The 18,754-nt window shown below is 38.4% G+C and overlaps 1 long non-coding RNA gene across 2 annotated transcripts in view; it reads left to right on the forward strand.

The window, feature by feature from the left end:
* The first annotated feature begins 3,843 nt into the window (after positions 1–3,843).
* Positions 3,844–18,754, forward strand: part of LOC149918158 (uncharacterized) — a 35,563-nt gene continuing 20,652 nt past the window's right edge. For both annotated transcript variants that reach the window (XR_016466027.1, XR_016466028.1), the window contains exons 1-2: positions 3,844–4,014; positions 16,299–16,433. This is a non-coding gene — a long non-coding RNA (uncharacterized LOC149918158). The remainder of the gene's footprint in view (positions 4,015–16,298; positions 16,434–18,754) is intronic.

Genomic DNA, 18,754 nt, shown 5'->3' on the forward strand with positions numbered 1-18,754 from the left:
AAAAGACACCCTTCTCTTTCTTTTTTAGTCCTTACTTATATTGAGCCCTGTACTCTCCGATTCCCTCTCAGAGCCTGATTTTTTATTTGCTTCACATCATAGTCAGTCCTACAGCTTCTTTTTATCCAGAAATCATCCTTCAGTTTGCCTCAAATCAGATTTCAAGTGCTCCTAGTGTTTCACTGTAAAAACCCTCATTCCAAGTCATCACAAAGAGCAATTCATTTTGGTTCCTCTGCAGGCCTTGCTAAGGCTCCAGGAGCCATCTCTTGGGGCAATACATCCTCCTATCCATAACCATCAGAACTATTTAAGACTGTGAGAACATGCCAGTGTATTAACAAGATAAAGACCTCTAAATTATATTCATTTTCAAGAAAAAATATTGGTCACTATATCTAATGCCTACTGGCACTGCACATTCAGTAAGAGCTGTTTTTCTCATGGTGCTGGCAATGGCTGATGAGTAACTTATAATCACCTTTTCTGAGGTACTGTTTCTCCTACTCCAGAACTACAGTTCCTTTTGGGTGCTGAATACAACACACCAAATACAAAATCATTTTTGTCAGTAACACCATCAAGTTCATCACTATTTCAAGTGCAGAATTTTCTCCTCCTTGAGACAGATATGCTCAACTCCTGCACTTGACATAAGTCTTGCTCAGCCTTATGAGCCACAGTAGGCCTTGATGTGACTGTTCCTTGAATAATAGAATGCCAGGTGGATGCTCACGACTATGAAAATAATCAGAGGATTGAGCCCTAAAACATGAAGATATAAAGAATTACACTGAGGAGTGAAAACCAGCATTAGATTTTAAGTTTGACTACAAGACACTTATTGCTAAAAAGACATCAGTCAGAGAAAGCCTGATTTGAGCTATCTGTGCTGAAGCAGCAGGCTGCACAGCAGTGATTTCCTTCTGAACTGGGATGCCTCTCAAGATTACCCCCTTGAGGTTGAGAGATCCTTACTAACTATGCTTGTTGATGAGTGAAACTTTAACCTTTAATATATTTGATTTCTATTAAGATTTAGCAACTTAAACATGCAGTAGACTTACAACTGTGACTCTTGTCACCTTTAGTCCACTTACTGTAATAAACCAAATGGCTGCTGTATGACTAGAACTGTGTGTTTAGCATCTCCTGCAACACCCCACTATCTTTGCATTTGTTAATCCTTTCAGTCATCTCTATCATGCCAGTTCAGCTCTAAAAAATATTAATATACATGTACTTGCATGCATGTACACCCATGACAAGCTAAAGAAAATGGTTTGATCAACAGCCCCCAAAGCATTGCCAGATACTGTTCTGCTTCCTCAGCAGTATCTCATTCATGTGGAGGTTAAAAATCTGTCAGTTACTCATAGATCCCAATTTCCATCTTGCTGAGGAAACTGCCATTTTCACAATCTAACCTCCCTGTTGATGCCCAAAGAAACTCAGATTTTTTTAACTCCAGAGATTACAACAAATCTAGGCCCACCCCTCTAAAATGTAACTTTCTGCCAGATTCAGCACAAACAAACCCAGTGCACATTAACTTAAAAACACACAGCCACTATTGATGAAGAAAGCAGAATTAACAAAATACAGATGAGCGCTTCTGGGCATGAGGCTAGAGCTAATTCTTCTGATAAATAGATTTCAGTGTTGAACACAAACCAATGTTCATCAGTCCCTACATATAACCATTTTGAAATCTTAAACCCTTTTTCCTCCACCTTGCTTCTGGCTAGAACCTCACATAGCACAAGTACAGAAGCACTCGTGCTCTGTATGATGAGCTCCCCTCAGAACAGAGCTGAGAGCTCTGTTGTTGGGACCCAGAAGAGACCTGGATTCAAGAAAATACTGCACCCCCCCCCTCCCCCCCCAAGCACACACACACAAAGTTTGATTAAACTCCTGCTAAAGCAGGAGAAATTGTCATCAATTTCACTTTTTAGAGTTCAAGAACGTACCCTATATTTATCATCAACAAAAGCATTGCCTCCTCGCTGATGGCTGCCCTGACTTTTACTAAACTCCTTCACATATTCCAAGTTTGTTTTGCAAATAAAGAAGTTCGCTGGAGCAATACTGCCCCCATCTGCTGTGCTCTGGGTAACACAGGTTTTTAACGGAGTCATCAGTTTAAATGGTTTCTATTGACTTAAATGCAAACATTTCACAGATTAATTAGTAAGCATTTGCTTTTCAGAAAGGAGGCCAAAATTCTGATAAGTATTCAGAAAGAAGTTATTAATCCTGAGTCCCTGAGCTGGCGAGTCATCAGGTTGAAACTAGAAATCAAAGAGAAAATTCAGCTTCTACATTTTGTACATAAGATACTACATTTTTAGCTGCTAAATTAAACACGACACTTTGTTCAAATAAATATTCCTCCTATTTAAACTCAGAGGAAGGAGGAAGAAAATTCTTAACTTACCTCTCAAGTCTTATTTTCCGTGATTCTGTGATTTATATATATATATATATATAAAAAAAAGCAGCCCTCATCTGTATCAAAGAGACTTCTGAGGAGGAATAACACACCAAAACAGCTCAGAGTTGGACATCTGAAGAGCAGAAGTGTAAATGATTATGTAGAATGCTGCTTTTGTCAGAAAATCATCCATACACGCATGCTGACAATGAGTTCAGGATGACCTGCCTCTTTCTTGTCATGTTCTTGTTTTGCTCCAGCATAACTCTCTTGGCATCGGAGGAGTGATTCTGCAAAGGATAAAGGGCCAACTGTGATTTTTTCAAGCACAAACCATGTTTATTTTTATTATTAATTCCATCTTTTTCATGGAAAGAAGAGAACGAATAGCTAGGTTTTACAAAGGTATGCAGCCAGATATGTCATTGGAAACAGGATATCTGTAAAAGTGTTATGGAGAAGAGAAAAGCTATGCATGTGCATATATATACACATGCATATATATATATGCCAACTGGTCCTTGAGGACAGCTAGCAAAAGTCTTTTTAGTAAATACAGGAGCACAAATTTTAACAGCAGTATATCTACGTTCTGAGCCACTAAGGGAGCAATTCTGACAGCAAAGAGTTAAGATTACCTATGTAAATGGAACAAAATGTGTGCCAAATTGCCAAAGCCAGTTTCTGGCTGCTGGATGAAATGCACACCAACCTCTTGCTCTGCAATTACAAATTGTTATGAAAAATACTTTGGGTTTCTATATTTCAAATGCACAATCTCAGTCCTTTGGTTCATAGGTTCCAATCACCATAGAAAGAGAAAGGCTGCATTTTGCACACTCTTTTATAGAGGAGTGCCCATTTGTTGAAGCCTGTGTGTTTACTCCTGAAGCCAAGTCTAGAGCAGAGCACTCAGCCACCCGATGTCCTGTACTGAGGTGATCCACTGGTGACTCTGTACCTGCTCTCCCACCTGGAGCTGAAAATACCAGTCAGATATATCACCTTCAAGAACAGAAAACTGTTTCTATCTCTGAAGAGACTGGTGCCAAAATCAGCAGGCTTTGATTTTATTAGCGAGCTGTTTTTGGCAGGAGGCTTTCAGTGCTCTGAGCCTTCCCTCAGAAGGTTCCTCACCACTTCTCCCTTCAAACTCATGGCCAGCACCTAGTGCAAAGCAACTCTCTGACGGAATGCATCAAAACCCAAGCCCTTCCCTGCCCCCTCCTCACATAAGAGGATTTTTACTTCCAGGATCGAGCACGGAGCCATTAAACTACCTGCACCTCCCACAGGGGGGAGGAACCCACCGCTTGGAGTCGCTCTCGAGCGGCCATTTTGTGTCGGAAGCACGAGGCGCGGGCGCCCTCCGGCGGCGCTGAGGAGAGGCGGGCGGAGGCGGGAACCGGGAGGAGGCGGGAAAAGACATTGTCCTCACAGCGAAGGAGGGGCCTTTCAGAAGGGCAGGTAGCTGGCGCCTGGGCCGACAAGATTAAGAAAATAAACTACAAAACACCTGGGAGGAGACACGTGGAGGGCTTAGAGGGGCTGAGGGGGATCAGGATAGCCTTGTGCAGGTGTGTGAGAGTTTTTGAACTTTGAGGGGCTGTTGCGTTGGAGGTGTTGTTTAAACAATAAGGTGGCATTTCTGGTACTTGGGATTGGGTTCTGGATAAAGGCTTTAGTTTTTCTCCATGATGTGCCCTCAAGATGTGTTGGAGGTGTTATTTTTTCTCAAGTTGCATTATGTTAAACGTGTCTGATGGTATTGCTGCTGCAACTCTCTCTGGCCTGCTCAATCTGCCAGAGTACCTAGGAAAATCCATATAAGGCCAATTAAGGCCCCAAATTATCTGTAAGCAATCATTTGTTTCTCCTTCCCCCACCCCTGAGGAATAAGATGTTTAAAGAAGTGTGTATCTGCAAATGTAGGAGGGTAACAGCCACCCAATTGGTGGTTGAAAACTTAACAGACAATACTACCAAGTATTTATAAAATCTGTGTTCATCCAGACAAAACAGAGAATAAGACTTTATAAAGGGTAAGAGCCAACTGCTTCAGTCTCCCTGAATTCCTTCTAATCTAAGTTAGAGGAGCAAAATTCATTTTTGTCACATAAAGTTATTTCTTAATATGCCAGAAAATAATACATTAATAAATATAAGGACTGTTCTTTTACTTCACAGTTTGCTGTAAGAAGGAGCAAGACTATCCAGGAATTAAGATAGCATATATATATATATATATATATATATATATATATATATATATATATATATAAAATATTTTATATACTTATGAATATATATTTATATTATATATATATATTTATATATATATATATTTTTGTCTTAGTAGAGAAATTCTGTATCTGGTATCTGTTATTACATGAAAAACATCATGTTTACTGAAAATGAATCATAGAATGAGTTGAAAAGGACCACAATGATCATCTAGTTTTACCCCCCCCTGCTATGTGCAGGGTTGCCAACCACCAGATCAGGCTGCCCAGAGCCACATCCAGCCTGGCCTTGAATGCCTCCAGGGATGGGGCATTCACAAAATGGAATGAAACAGATTCCAAAGGGATAAATTGCACCAATCACTGTAGTCTGTGTGCTTATTTGTGTCCAAAGTGGAGTAAGTTCTTCCATATGGCAATAGGGTTTCTGCACAAGTACCGGGATATAATAAGGCCTTATGATAATGAATCTGCAGGAGCCCAGCATTATATTCACCACTATGCTTGGAATCATTCAGTATTGGAGAAGTCATGTTTGTGAAATTCAGTGATTTAACTGGTTTGGTATGGGATTTTTTTGTTTGTTTCTTTCTTTCTTTTTTCCCTTAAGATGGTGGTTGGATTTAATGTTTTTTATACATAGTTCTGTACCTAATATTTCAAAGCTTCTCTCAAATTAATGAGTTTCAGAGGTAATGACAAACTGAGATGAATGGGTATGATTATATTTCTTTTCTGAAGCCTTGATTTTTCTCTGATGAATCGAATGAGTGTCATCTAGTTAATTCTGGCAGTATCTGGTGACAGATGCATAGAAGAATGGTCAGGCTAAATGTGCTAGGTTCTGTATCCCAGCTGCTCACATTTTTACACTAACTTTACTGTTTTGATCTTTTTTTTTTTTTTTCAAATCAGTCTAGTATATTTAATTTTCTGTGATTAAAAAAATATATATATTCCAAGCAGTACACTTTTTATCAAAAAAGAAAAGCACTGGAGAAATCTCCTTGACTGTCCAACTGAAGATGACAAGGAAACACTCTGTAAAGTCAAAGATCTGAGAAGCAAATAGGCTGATTTGGAGACTGCTGAGAGAGCCATGTCAAATAGAGCATGTCTGAAGGACAAGGAGGGAGCCCTTGAGGTTACCAGTGTTCATGCTGTGTGCAGCTGGAGTGTGAAACAGCTGCAGGTAGTTGAGAAGAAAAGGATTATTCAGGTCTTCCAAAAGCAACATAAGTCAAATTGTTGGAGTGGTTCAAATGAAGAAAATACAGCTTTCCAAAGAAATCAGTGACTGGAAACTTAAAATAGAACTTAAATATTACTGTATTTGTCTGTCAGACTGTTAATATTTCCTTCTTCAGAATCTGCATCTCAGTGTGCTAGCAGTGTCTGGTTTTGAAGTAAATTTGAGAATATACCTTGAATCCCAGCAACACCAGATTAATTTGTGGCTAGAAAAGAGTAATATTGCCACATTTCCATCAAAAATGAGTATTTTGTGGGTATAAAGCAGTTACCAAAAGGCTTGTGAAAGCTGGGCTGTAGCAGTCTCTCCTCAGTGTTAGAATGGTCCACATGAGTGGCAGAACAAGAAAAGCAAAGTGTTACTGAGAAGCAGCAGGCAGCCAGCATTCAGAATTCCAAACTGATGACACTGTTTATAACTGATAATTTCTCAAACAAAAATTACTTAATGTAGTAGCCTTAGGTCAGCAGCTTCTGAACAACTCTGCTCCACGTAGGGAATTTCACACACTTCTGTGTAGCTGAGTATTAGGAATGAGTATGGAGGTAGCACTACAAAAGGATGGAAATCATTTTGATATCATACACCTGGTAAGGTTAAACATGCTTGTAAGGCCATCAGTTCAGACTCTAGAACACCCTTTTTGCCTGGATTAGCCATTTTCATATAATTGAAATAATATAATAGTATAATAATGTAATTTTTTACTCTGTGTTTCTTTCATGCTCCAAATTGTTTTCTGATAAATAAGATTTAAGGTAATAATGATGTTTGCACATCTTTGTGGTCAACTTATATATATTTTAGTTTTTATTTTTATATAAGTACATTGCAAAGCAGTAGAAAGAATTGAGAATACATCAAATGGAGGGCACACTGAGCCAGTTAGAATTAGATGAAGTTAAGCTGGTAAACATGCACTGAGAGATTCCATGCAGTTAATGATATGAAACTGGAAAAAGACCAGTTAATGAATGAGCTGAAAGACAGTTGAAGTATGCTAGCTGTCCTTGCACGTTGTAGCCCCAGCTTAGTTCATCTCAGATAGCTGCTAAATCGAGCTAGTCTTAAAAATAGAATGCAGCTTGCTTGATGACTCCAAATATGGCTGCTGGTACAGCAGAAGATTCCCTTCCAGTATGGGATGGTCAGATTGCTTCATGGCAGTCATGGTTTGTTTTTTTGGCACAGAACAATGAAGACAGAATCCTTATTGCAGTCTCTCACTACCCTTGGCAACAGTACTTGACTCTAGAAACCAAAGAAACAGATTTAGTGAAACACAGGATAAGGATGTGACCAGTTTTTTCCATGTGTTATTGAAGAGTGTTAGTGGCTCCTGTTAGCCATCTGTGGTCAAACTGCAGTGGAATTTGCATGATAGTGTTATAGTGTTGTTAAAAGCTTATTTCCTAACTCCATGCACTGTTTTCGCAGCTAATGTATGGGGAAGCAGATCAGGGCTCCACTGGAACCAAGCATGGGCACACACAGATGTCCATGCTCAGCACTTTCTGGGGCCTGAGTCAGCCAGCTCTCAGTTTCTCAGCATGAGGGAAATTTTGAAGAGTATGATGTTACATTTGCCTTTTTTGGTTGAGCAACCTATTGCTGGCCATATCTACCTCCTATATTTTGATCTGACTGGCACATAAATCCCAGGACCCTACAGATGAGCTGCTGCTCTTCTAGGAGGAAGAATAACTTTCTGCTGCTCAGTGTTTTGGCACCTTAGGATGCAAATTTTGCATATAAGCTGTTTTTCTCCATTTATTTTCTTGATAAAAAGTAATTGTGATACCTGTTGTGTATGGCATTCCCTGCTTTAAATATTTGACAATGGAAACAACTTTAATATATATCATGTTGTGCAGTGCTAATGTACTGACTGACCACGGAACAGCATAGGCAGGTGCTTGCTGAGAACTAACATCTATGGTACACCAAATTCTTGGAAATTAATAAAGGTTATACCGTGTCATCTGACAGAATGCTCCAGTGCAGAGCATTCGTTGTATAAAGTGTAATTTACCATCTTTGTCACTGTTAACATTTCAGAGTTAAAGCTATCTCTTGTATCTGTGCATCCACAGCACCTTAGTAAGCATACCTTTGCCTCAGCGTCAGTCATAAATAAGTACGGGAAGGGAGCCAGGTTTTATTTTAAAACTGAAGACAGAGGTCTGCTAGAGAGATAAAAGCAATCTGATTGATAAAGATTTTTATTTTGGCTTAGAGCTAATTTTCCTGTTGAGTGCCCAACAAAAATTAGTTATTAAATCTTCCCATACGTTTTTGGAGTACCCTATTTAAAGAAGGAAGAGTAGCTATTGTAACTATTTAACATTAACTATGTAACTATTTAAAAGACAGGTTAACATTGTTACCACCAGCCATTTTACATCCTTCAGCTTAGCTCATTCAGTTTTGCCTCATTAGCACAGTTGAATTGTCAAATCCCAAAGATATTCAGTAGGTCTAGAGCTGTCCCTGACAGGATTAGCTCCCTTCTGTGATGTTGTGGTGTGCATATTATGGCCAATGGGATCACATAACCAGTTGGTTGCCTCTTTAATCTTATCATGGGAGGCGTTTAGATATCTTGCATTTCAGTATTTCCACACTGCTAGTAATATACAAATAATAGATCTGTATATACATGTTGTTGTTGTTTCTTATCAAGAAGAAAACACTGTTGTATACAATTCAGTCACTAACAGGCATATGTCTGAACACATAATAAGTACTCGGAAGTGTTACAAGAATTGAGTGCTGCATCTTGTGAGAACTGATTACAAAAGAGGGGTGTTGCAGAGGGCTTACTGTCTGGCACCTGCTTTATTTATTTATTTATTTTGACACAATTAATATTCTTCCATAAGAGCTGCAGGGCCCTGGATGCTTGGCAGCTTCTGCTTCAGGCAAATGACAGCACATACAGCCTCTTCCCTGCCTGTACTCTGCTGCCCTGCCACCTTCCCAGAACCTGGCCAGTTGTACTTCTCATGTGAGAAGTACATGACTGACGCTGTGAATGGGATGTTCCAAAGATTAAAAATGGCATGAAATTTCTGAATGGGAAAGTGCCTGGTAGCAGTGTCCAAGAGCAGTGTGTTAGCACTGAAGATTAAGTCAGATTCTGTCACTTATACGTTGCAGACTCTCAAGTCATCTTTTTGTTTGTTTGTTAAATGTATAAAAGAGAAAAAAAAATGTAGATTGTAATAGCAATTTATTATTTCTATTACCAATAACATTATAAACTAAAATAATTGAAGGGACTGATTTGTAAGCACTTCATTTTTTACTTTTTTGTTTTATTGCTTTTCTTGTTGTCAGTTGCTTGTGTTTGGCAGTGTTTTCACTATTTATAGTTCTCAATAATTGGTAAATCTGTTGCTTGCAGTATTTAAATCTTTCTCCAGGATGGCTTTCATTGATTTTAACAAAATGTATCCTAAAAGAAAAATCAGTGCCCTTACTTCCATTAGATTTTGTGCATGTACATTAGATTTAAAGTGACTACTAGTGGTACTTTGATTTCTCATTACAGAACATAAATCTCTCTTGGGGAAAAAAAAATTAGTCATTATTAAAAAAAACGAACCAGCCCCAATGCTTTTGAAAGACCATACCTTAGTTGTAGATTGGTTTCTTAGCAGGAATGTGGAAAATACAGGTTTGATCTGACTCAGAATCACAATGATCTGTTTTGAAACTGATGATCCATTCTCAATATGAGCTTTGCTTGAATTCTTATACTCCCATTGTAAGTAATTCATTTTAGCAAAAATGTTTTAGCAAATGTTTTAGCAAAAGGTTCCAGTTCTGTGCACAGGTGAAACTTAAGTTAGTGGGAGCAACGCTTTGAGAGTGTAAAATGTAAAAATCTGGAAAATGCAGAGTAACTTCATAAAAAGAATGGTTTTAAGCATGCCTTTGCCTGAAGTCCTGATTAGTAAAACAAAATGATGTTGCATTTTGTCCCAAACATACTCTGAGATGATCAAATGGTTTGTGTTTGCAGATAGCTCAGCAATTATGGGAAAGATTGCCTAGGAGACACTCTGAGATACTGGTATTTTTGTCTTTAAAGCTGTATTTGCCCATTATACATTGAGTAACGTGAGCTCTCAGGTTAAAAGGAGATGGCAGAGTTGTCTTATTAAAGTAAACTGTCAGTTCTGGGTGCTGGAAAAGCTAGTGGCTGTATGGGAAAAAAAATGCTCACATCATTAAAACCTTACTCTAATGTTTTCGTCTTTGCAACAACAATAGTAACCTTTTTACAATGTTTATTTAAAACACTGTTGTTAGGTATATTCTCCTTTAGTCATATCTAGAGTTTTTATGTATTGCTGTCTGATGACCTTCTAGAGGAGTGTGATCAGATTTAGACAGTGTTTTGACAGTCTTAAAGTCGACATGATTTCTTCTCCCTCACTTATTAATTAAAACTACCAAAACCCACCAGGAAGCATAAGATGCTATTTTGCAAGAAAACTGACCTTAAAGTTGAGCTAGAAGCTGTGGAAGCTTTCAGCTATTGTTTGCCTGGTGGCTGATACACTTGCTTTTTTTGACATTTGTGTTTTTATTTTCATTTAGAACTGCTTCTGTTTCTGCTTTATGTAAACATCCTTTCTATCATTGTGAAAGCAGGCAACTTTTTGTTAACAAACAAATGATAATGGCACAGTGAGTTGAAAAACCAATGCAGCATAAATTCTAATGTTTGTAATGCAGTACAAATAAAGTAGTAAATTTACCAGTACTTCCTACTTTGACTTTGGCTATTATAGCTAAGAAATCCCTTGGAAGCGTGACAATTGATAGTGTCATTTGCCAGCCTGTGCCAATGATGTCATTTGCTAGCCATGATTATTGCCTACATTCTCAGTAGTGTCAGCGGGAGAAACTGTTCTTTTCTACATACAATTGCAAAACATATAGGACTCAGACTGGAAAAAATGTGTTTAGGAGAATTTTTCTCTCTTAGTAGAGTGCTGTCTTTCAGAACTGACAAGAAAATCCTACACTTAATCACTACTTAAATTACAAGGCTTTCTGTCAAAGTGCATGGCTGTCATAGTCCTGTTGGTAGTGCTAGCTTTTATGTTCTTCTTACATCTTTCTACACAGAGATGGTGCAAATATAGAATTGCAGTGCAAAATGCTTCTGCCTAAGGTTTGCTGATCCTGAAGAAAGCGCGCAGAGGCAAGCTAATATTTGTCAGTTTAATAGAGAGGAACACACGTTATTGGAGGCAGCAGCTGGTGGGCTGTCTGCCCTGAGGTGTCCCCCAGCAGATCCTGGTGGTGACTGGTCCGTGCAACCCCTTAGCACCGTGGTAACAGATGTAACACTGGGAGACTATAAAGCATCCTGCCTCAGAATAAGCAAGGTCATTTGCAGACAGCAAGGACACCTGATTACAGCTACAGAGCAGTTTCTCGAAAACAGTATTTTTCTAGCTGCATGCAGAAACTAGAGGCAGTTTACTTGTTTGCTCAGGCAAACATGAGCCGTTTCTCACAGGCTAGTCACCTGTTCAGACCGTGATTTTTCCACACAAGCATGCACTCACTGTACACCTAGATATTTGTCGAGTGAAAACAGTAGGACAATACAGGCAATATTTGAGAAACAGTAAGAGTTGTGGAATATGGATTTCAAAAATTGGAAGTGAAATCACTATGCTTTGCAAAATCTTAACATTCTTTGTAGAGCAAAATTCTGATGTAGACCAACAAAGTAGCAATGTATAAGATTCACTGACTGGCCTAGCATCTGGAACTTATAAATTTTTTCAGCATACCGTGGGGTCAGATTTAAATGAGTGAGAATGATTACCAGAAAGTATTCTACACCTCAGCATTTTCTGTAAAGAAAAATGTGACAATGATATTCCTCAGACATCTCTAAAATTCATAGAAATTAACAGGTTTCCATTTAAGTGTTCTGTTATTTAAATGGAGGGCTTCTACCAACACAAATGGTGAATGAAAAGCTGGAACAAAATGTTTCTAAGTGGCTTTGGAAGAGATGAGATTTTGTTGATTATCTCTGATGAAAACTGTGATTAAGCTGACTTACTTGTTGTTATTTACTTACATCTTTTCTCTTGTATTCCAAGTACTTTAGTTGGGAGTTGTACAGTACTGAAGCTGTATGTTAGAATATAATGCCAAATGGCAAGTGTTTACGATGAAGAAAGATTGCACTTTGTTTCAAGCAGGCTTAGCAAGGAGTATTTGATGCAGATACAGATGGAATAGCAGAGTTGCCTATGAAAGCTGAGCATTTCTACTAAAGGTCAACACTAAGTCCAGCGGAATTTTACTCTCTGGAAACTTTCAAGTGTCTGCCAGTGCTGATACTTAAAATCAGTCTGTCTGTTATTTGGAAATAAATCAGTGATCCATTTCTGTTCTCTCATCACTGTACTCTAAGAATTTACAGTGCCTGAGAAAATACATAGGACTAAACATGGAAAAGACAAGTATGTATATTTTGGCAGTCATCTGATGTCATTAGGTGGAATAGGGGTTAGAAATTACATTCCTGATAACTGGAAATTGATCTGAAGAAGCTGGATGTAAGCTCTGTTTTGTCAGCAACCAGAAGGAAAACTGCAGTAGCATTAGCTGTCAAAATTAGAAGTTTATTATGTATTTTTCCATCTTTGTGACTAAGATTATTTGTACAGAATTCTGTCCTTAATTTCCCAAAGGTATGCCTTATTCCAGTGATCTAAATTCACTGAAATTCTATTAAGACTTTTTTTAATGAAATTGTATCAAAATTTTACTGTTTTTTTCCCCTTGAATATTAGGATTTGGCTGCATGCCATTTTCCTCTGCTTAAAAAAAGCAGCTTATCTTCAAAAAGAAGTAAAATGTAGCAATCCTAATGGCAAGGCTTTTGCTGTGACACTGGCAGCCACATGTCTTTCCATGCAGGGAGACTGTGGCTAAAGGCTCTGCTACTGAAAGCAGTGTGGAACAGGATTCTTCTGATTGGTGAGAAGTGATCTCACTTAGATGAGCTTCCTGCTTCTCCAAGTACTCATTTGAAATTCAATTTCTAAGGCTTTCCTAAAACTGCATCTGTCATGAACTCATTTATTTTATTCATAATGCTAAAAGCTTCCTGGGAATTAAAGAACAAAGCTGTAATGTTTATTTCATCCTTTTAAGTAACAGTTCTGGAACTTAATTACATTTTTTGCCCAAACAATTACATTTTAATTTACATATATAAAATGTAGAGATTATATGAGAGCTTTATATTCTCACTGTGGAAACTAGTTAGCCTTACCAAAATTTAGCATAATTTTTCCAGAACACAAGTTTTGCCATCATCTTGCTTGCAGGGATCCTTTATGCTCACACACTGCATACCTTCAGTCCCAAGATATGACCTTGCCCTTCACATCCTCTATTAAAGTTTCCACTGTCTGAGTTTAAGGATGAGTTCACCATCATGTAACATTATTCTGTTGCAAACGAGGCCCATGGAGGCTGATACCAGCATGCTTAAAATGGGTATCTTCTGTGATAGTTATTTGTGAGTAGTGATAGTCTTGTGTAATTAGCGTGCATAGTATTGCAAGTTGGGGTGCCTAAGTTTTCTGTGATTCTGTTAGTATTAAATGGGGAGGTTGGTGGCCCTGCCTGTGGCAGGGGTGTTGGACCTTCAGATCCTCGAGGTCCCTTCCAACCCTGGCCATTCTGTGATTCTAAGTTGCCCATATCCTGTATTTAAGTATCTAAATACTAATGAACTTTTGAGAGGAATCTGGTAATAATGGATTCTTCTAATTGTATTGAAAGCGCTGGGTGGTCAACCACTTTTAAAAAGAGGTGACATTAATTTAGTAATCTAAATAGAAATATGAAGGGAGTAGCTTTGAAAATCAAGATTTGAAGATATTGGCTTAGACTTCCTCACCTTTGTTGCTCATAGATTATTCATTCTATGGAGTTTCTGTGAAAACTGCTTGCAGATGCTGATAAATTTAATTGATATCTTGTAGTATTTAAACCACTGTTTTTCAGAGATAAGTTAGATCTCCTCTGTTTCTCCAGACTAACAGCTGTGTATCCTTTAAAACTTTTAAATAATGAAGTACATACTGTCAGCATTCCAGCAAACCATCCAGGGATTTTCCTGGCTTCCAAAGAAGCTGTAAGCATCATTTTTACATAGAAACTCAAGAAGTAATTAAACAAAGATAATTTGTTGGAAACCTCCAGAATTCTGTTCAAGATGTCCCAGGAAGGATGTTAAGAGTAAGGAAACAGACTGTGAGAATAAACAGAGGAGATTCACAGTAAATCTTCCCCTTGATAGTTGTATTCAACCTTTCTTTATGTAAACAGTTCTTACCAAAGACATGAAAATATGTTGCATAATCTGTTGATTGCATGTTTGTATGCATAGCTTGTCTTTTTTTCCTATGACTCTCCGCCAGAAATGCAAAGTGTAGCAATGAGTTAATGTAAAGGAAGAAAATGGCAGACCTGTGCATCTTTTCTATTTCTTATACCTAAGTAATGAGATCCAAGTCAGCAGAAATATACGAGGAGAATTAGGCTGTTATCAGCTACAATACTCCCATCAGCCATTGTTGGAAGTGGACACTGAGTAGCCAACAGAAAAATGCAGGTACTACTTACTGTGTGAGGAAAGCATACTGGCCATTTTGCATGACAATCAATTTAACCAAAGCAATTGCTTTGCAAAAAGGCTGTCATCTTTTTCTAACTCGGCTACTGATGGAAAGGATCTAAGAATGCAGTAAAGGGAAACCCAACCCTCCAACTGTTATAGAGACAGTGTAAACAGAGTGTGTGTTCAGGTATGTTCCTACTGCTCTTCGCTTGACCATCTCCTAGGAGGTGCAGCCATCTTCTCAGCAGCTTCTCATTACATATCTTCCCCTACAAGGTCTCTCCAGCAGAGAGATGGAGAGAAGAATCTCCAGTTCACTCGCTATTAATTACACCACCTGATGACCTTGCCACTAGCCCCAGCACCTCTGCCTCCTCCGACTGCCTGTGAGGGAAGGTGGCTCTCCAGAGGCTGCGGTCGCAGCTTTTATCTCTTGAAAACACAAGCTGTCACTGATGTGTTTGAGTAGATATTTTTCCTGTAATGAATGGATTATTAGTAAAATACAGAAACTAGTTAATGTGCTATACAGAGGGAAGGGAACATACATGCTCTGTAGTGTGGAAGTTTAGAACTGGTAAATTTCTTTCTTCAAGTAAATGTATAGGATTTAGGGTTGCTTAGTATCAGTATTTTCAATAATAGGCAACATAGTGTTTAGTACCAATATTTTTGACAGCTGATAAGGTTTCTATAACAAATCTAAAAATGTCCTGGAGTTTGCTGAAAATACAGATGTGTCTTTATAGCCCTTAAGCATTACTTTTTCCTGCACTACAAAATATATAAGGATGATGAGCATTTTCCAGGTAGACTATTAATTTCTTGTCAGTGAGCCAGGCTGTCAGCTCTGCTGTATTACTTCAGTTTACAGAAAGACTCCAATGAAAAGGTATAGAAGGAAAAGCAAGTAGGCTACTGACTTTTCACATACTTAGTTACCAAATGCCATTTAAAAAATGTTATTTCTTCTTTCTTCAAGTCTGAAAACAACAGTTTCTCTTAGTAGGCACATAAGCACTTGCAGGTAGCAGAGTTAGAGAGATACAGAATCATAGAACCATAGAATGGCTTGGGTTGGAAGAGCCATTAAAGCCCATCCAGTTCCAACCCCCATCACCATGAGCTGGTTGCTGTCCACTGGATCAGGCTGCCCAAGGCCCCATCCAGCCCAGCTTTGAGCACCTCCAGGGATGGGGCATCTGCAGCTTCTCTGGGCAGCTGTGCCAGCACCTCACCACCCTCTGAGTAAAGTGTTTCCTACTAACATCTAACCTGTATCTCCTCTCTTTTAGTTTAAAACCTTTCTCCCTTGTCCTATCACTACCAGATGGTATAAAAAGCCAGTCTCCCTCCTGCTTATAAGCTTTCTTTGGAAAGCTGCCAGTGGAAGGCTGCTATGATGTCTCCTCGAAGCCTTCTCCAGTCTGAACAAGCCTAGATCCCTCAGCCTGTCTCCACAGGAGAGGTGCTGCAGCCGACTGAGTCGTCATGACCTTCTTTTGGACCCATATGCCTAGCTCTAAGCTAGCGCAGCCAGAAATCTAACATAAAAAAGACTAATTTTTCCTGCTTCTCAGCTGGGTTTTTTGTTGTTGTTGTATTTTTAACTGAACTTTAGCATGTTTGCATTGTGCTGCTATCACATAAATGCAAGCTTTGCAGTCACTTCTTCTTTTTGTGTTTTAGGAACACTGGGATCTTCTCTCTAACTGAAGAGATATACCTAAAGCAGCTGGGCTGAAGAGTCATCCTGACTACAGTATGAGTATTTTTGCTCATTGGCCTTTGCTGCTTCTGGCTGGCTGGCTATGCAAAGATGAAGTACGTATTTGTTAGCTAGCCTGTATTATTAATGCATGTGTAGCTACTAAGAAATGCCTGTTTGTGAGCAGACTGCAAACGTTTGTGGCATTTTGCTGTCTAAATGCTAAAGTGGCATGTGAATTCATGTAAATTTCTGTACCTGCATATCAGCACAATCTTGTTCTGTGGTGTGCCTCAGTTCTGGATTTCACTTATTTTATGGAATGTGTAGATATCTCCACAACTGGCATTGAACCTAAGCTCCAGATTATTCCTATGTAGACCATGAGAGGTCTAACAAGTAAGAACCATGACTTTTAGTCAGTTGCCTATCAGTACTCAGTTCAAAGAGGAGGATAAATGGCATCTATCGTTTTAAATTTGATTAGCTGCCTATCTATATAAATGCATGCACATAGCCAGTTACCTGCATATCTGGCACTTTTAGCTTTGCCTACTTTTATTTGAGGGTCAGTGATTGACTATAGCAAAAAGTGAAACGGTCTAAGTTCTGGCCAGAGAAGGGGCTCAGCCACAGTCTGTGAAAAACAGACTATTGTTGTTCATTAAGTACTGCAAAGACTGCAGATCAGTCTGCAGATGTTTGTTTTCAGTCAGGCATTGCGCCAGTTGAATTCTGCACTAATTCTTCAAAGATTTGGAATTTCTGGTTTTATTCTTGGCCATCAGTAAGTTATATTTTTCCATACCTTAGTTTCCCCATTGGTAAAATGCAGATGACACCATTACTTTCCTTCATATATCACTACAGTTCTACTGGCAAAGAGTGAGCATAAATATTATGTAACATAAAGCACTTTCTCTCAATTCCCCAAGCACGTTTAACAGCAATCTAGAACTTCTGTTGCATTCTCCCTTGAACAGAAATGACAAAAATTATGATGTTCTTTTAATAACCTTGTCTTCTCACTCATTTTTCTACTGAAAATCTTCCTGTCTGAAATTTCATTTTCTTGGAACTTTAGGTGGAATGGTTAAATAATATTGTTAAATAAATTGTGACTTTAAAAAAAAATCTGTGATACCATGCTAAAAAGTCATTTCTTCTCTAGTATCTCAGCCCATGGAAAGTAGTGGCAATACAACTAGGAAACATACAGAAAAAAAAGATTAAAAGACTACAAAACCAGGTATAACCTTACAAGACTGTTCACCTTACAAGTGAACAGTCGGAGCGTGAGAGTTTACCAAATATATTCATATTATATTTGAAATACCTGTATTCCTTAAAAACTGTTTTTGTTACCTGCCAAAGCACTACCTGCGTTCTTACATGACGTAATTTTAGATGTACTAATTTTACCATTATCCACTTGTACATCATTCTACTCACTGAAGAGTAATTAGATTAACTACATGGTGCATTGTTGCTTAGCCCCTGAACACTAAGAAGCTTCAAGGTCCTTAACATTCCAAACATGGCATCTGGTCAGGGTGCCATCATGTGTTGTCATGTCCAATTATATGAAATTTTAAAAGAGATGATGACTCTTACAGAAATTGAAAGGTAATGACAACAGTGGACTCCAAAACATTGTTTCCCAGCAGTGCCCTCAGAAGCATATCCTTTCTTCAACTTTGTTTTTTTAAATCTGAATTGACCACAGTGACCATGGAGAACTTTTCAGGTTCTGTTCTTGCTCCCTTTGAACTGGTAAAACCATCATGTATCCTGACTATAATGGCAGAATGCCAGGTGAAATGCAGTTTCTTTTCTCTGTGCTTTTTCTTACTTCACATTCCAATCATTCCCCCTTTTCCCTTTCAAGTCTCCTTGCGTGCATTTGGGAAATGGTTGTTTTCCTACATCACGCAGTTCACATATGTCAGGAATCTGACTTACGTAAATGTATTCAAATTATTTCCATGAAGTATAAGGTAAAGGTTCTCAATTTCATTCTTCACCAGTGCTAACATCCTTAGGTAGCCTGTTTTCTGTATCCTACTTTACGAATGTATATACAAATCTGTAATGAGATTAGTTTTTAAAAAGCCTCTTATGTACACAATGAGCAATCCTTTTGTCATGAGCATTGAGCCAAATGTATTGGCATTGTCCTGTAAGAGAGATTTTAAAACAAATAAGATTTTGCCTTTACTCCATCATTTGGCACTTAGGCTCCAAAAAGCAGATTAGTTGGAGTCTGTCCATAACTGGACTCATCTTTCCTGCATCTGAAGAAGTGCAAACCAAAGCAGTATTTATAAGATCTTGATAAATACAGAGTGTAAAGGGCAGGAGGGTATTAGAAAGCTCAGGAGTCTGCTTCTGAGGTCTCAATCATTTAAACATAAGCTGGTGTTTAGCTAATCTGTTC

Source organism: Phasianus colchicus, chromosome 4, assembly GCF_987193195.1.
Source record: "Phasianus colchicus chromosome 4, bPhaCol1.hap1.1, whole genome shotgun sequence".
Classification (NCBI taxonomy): domain Eukaryota; kingdom Metazoa; phylum Chordata; class Aves; order Galliformes; family Phasianidae; genus Phasianus; species Phasianus colchicus.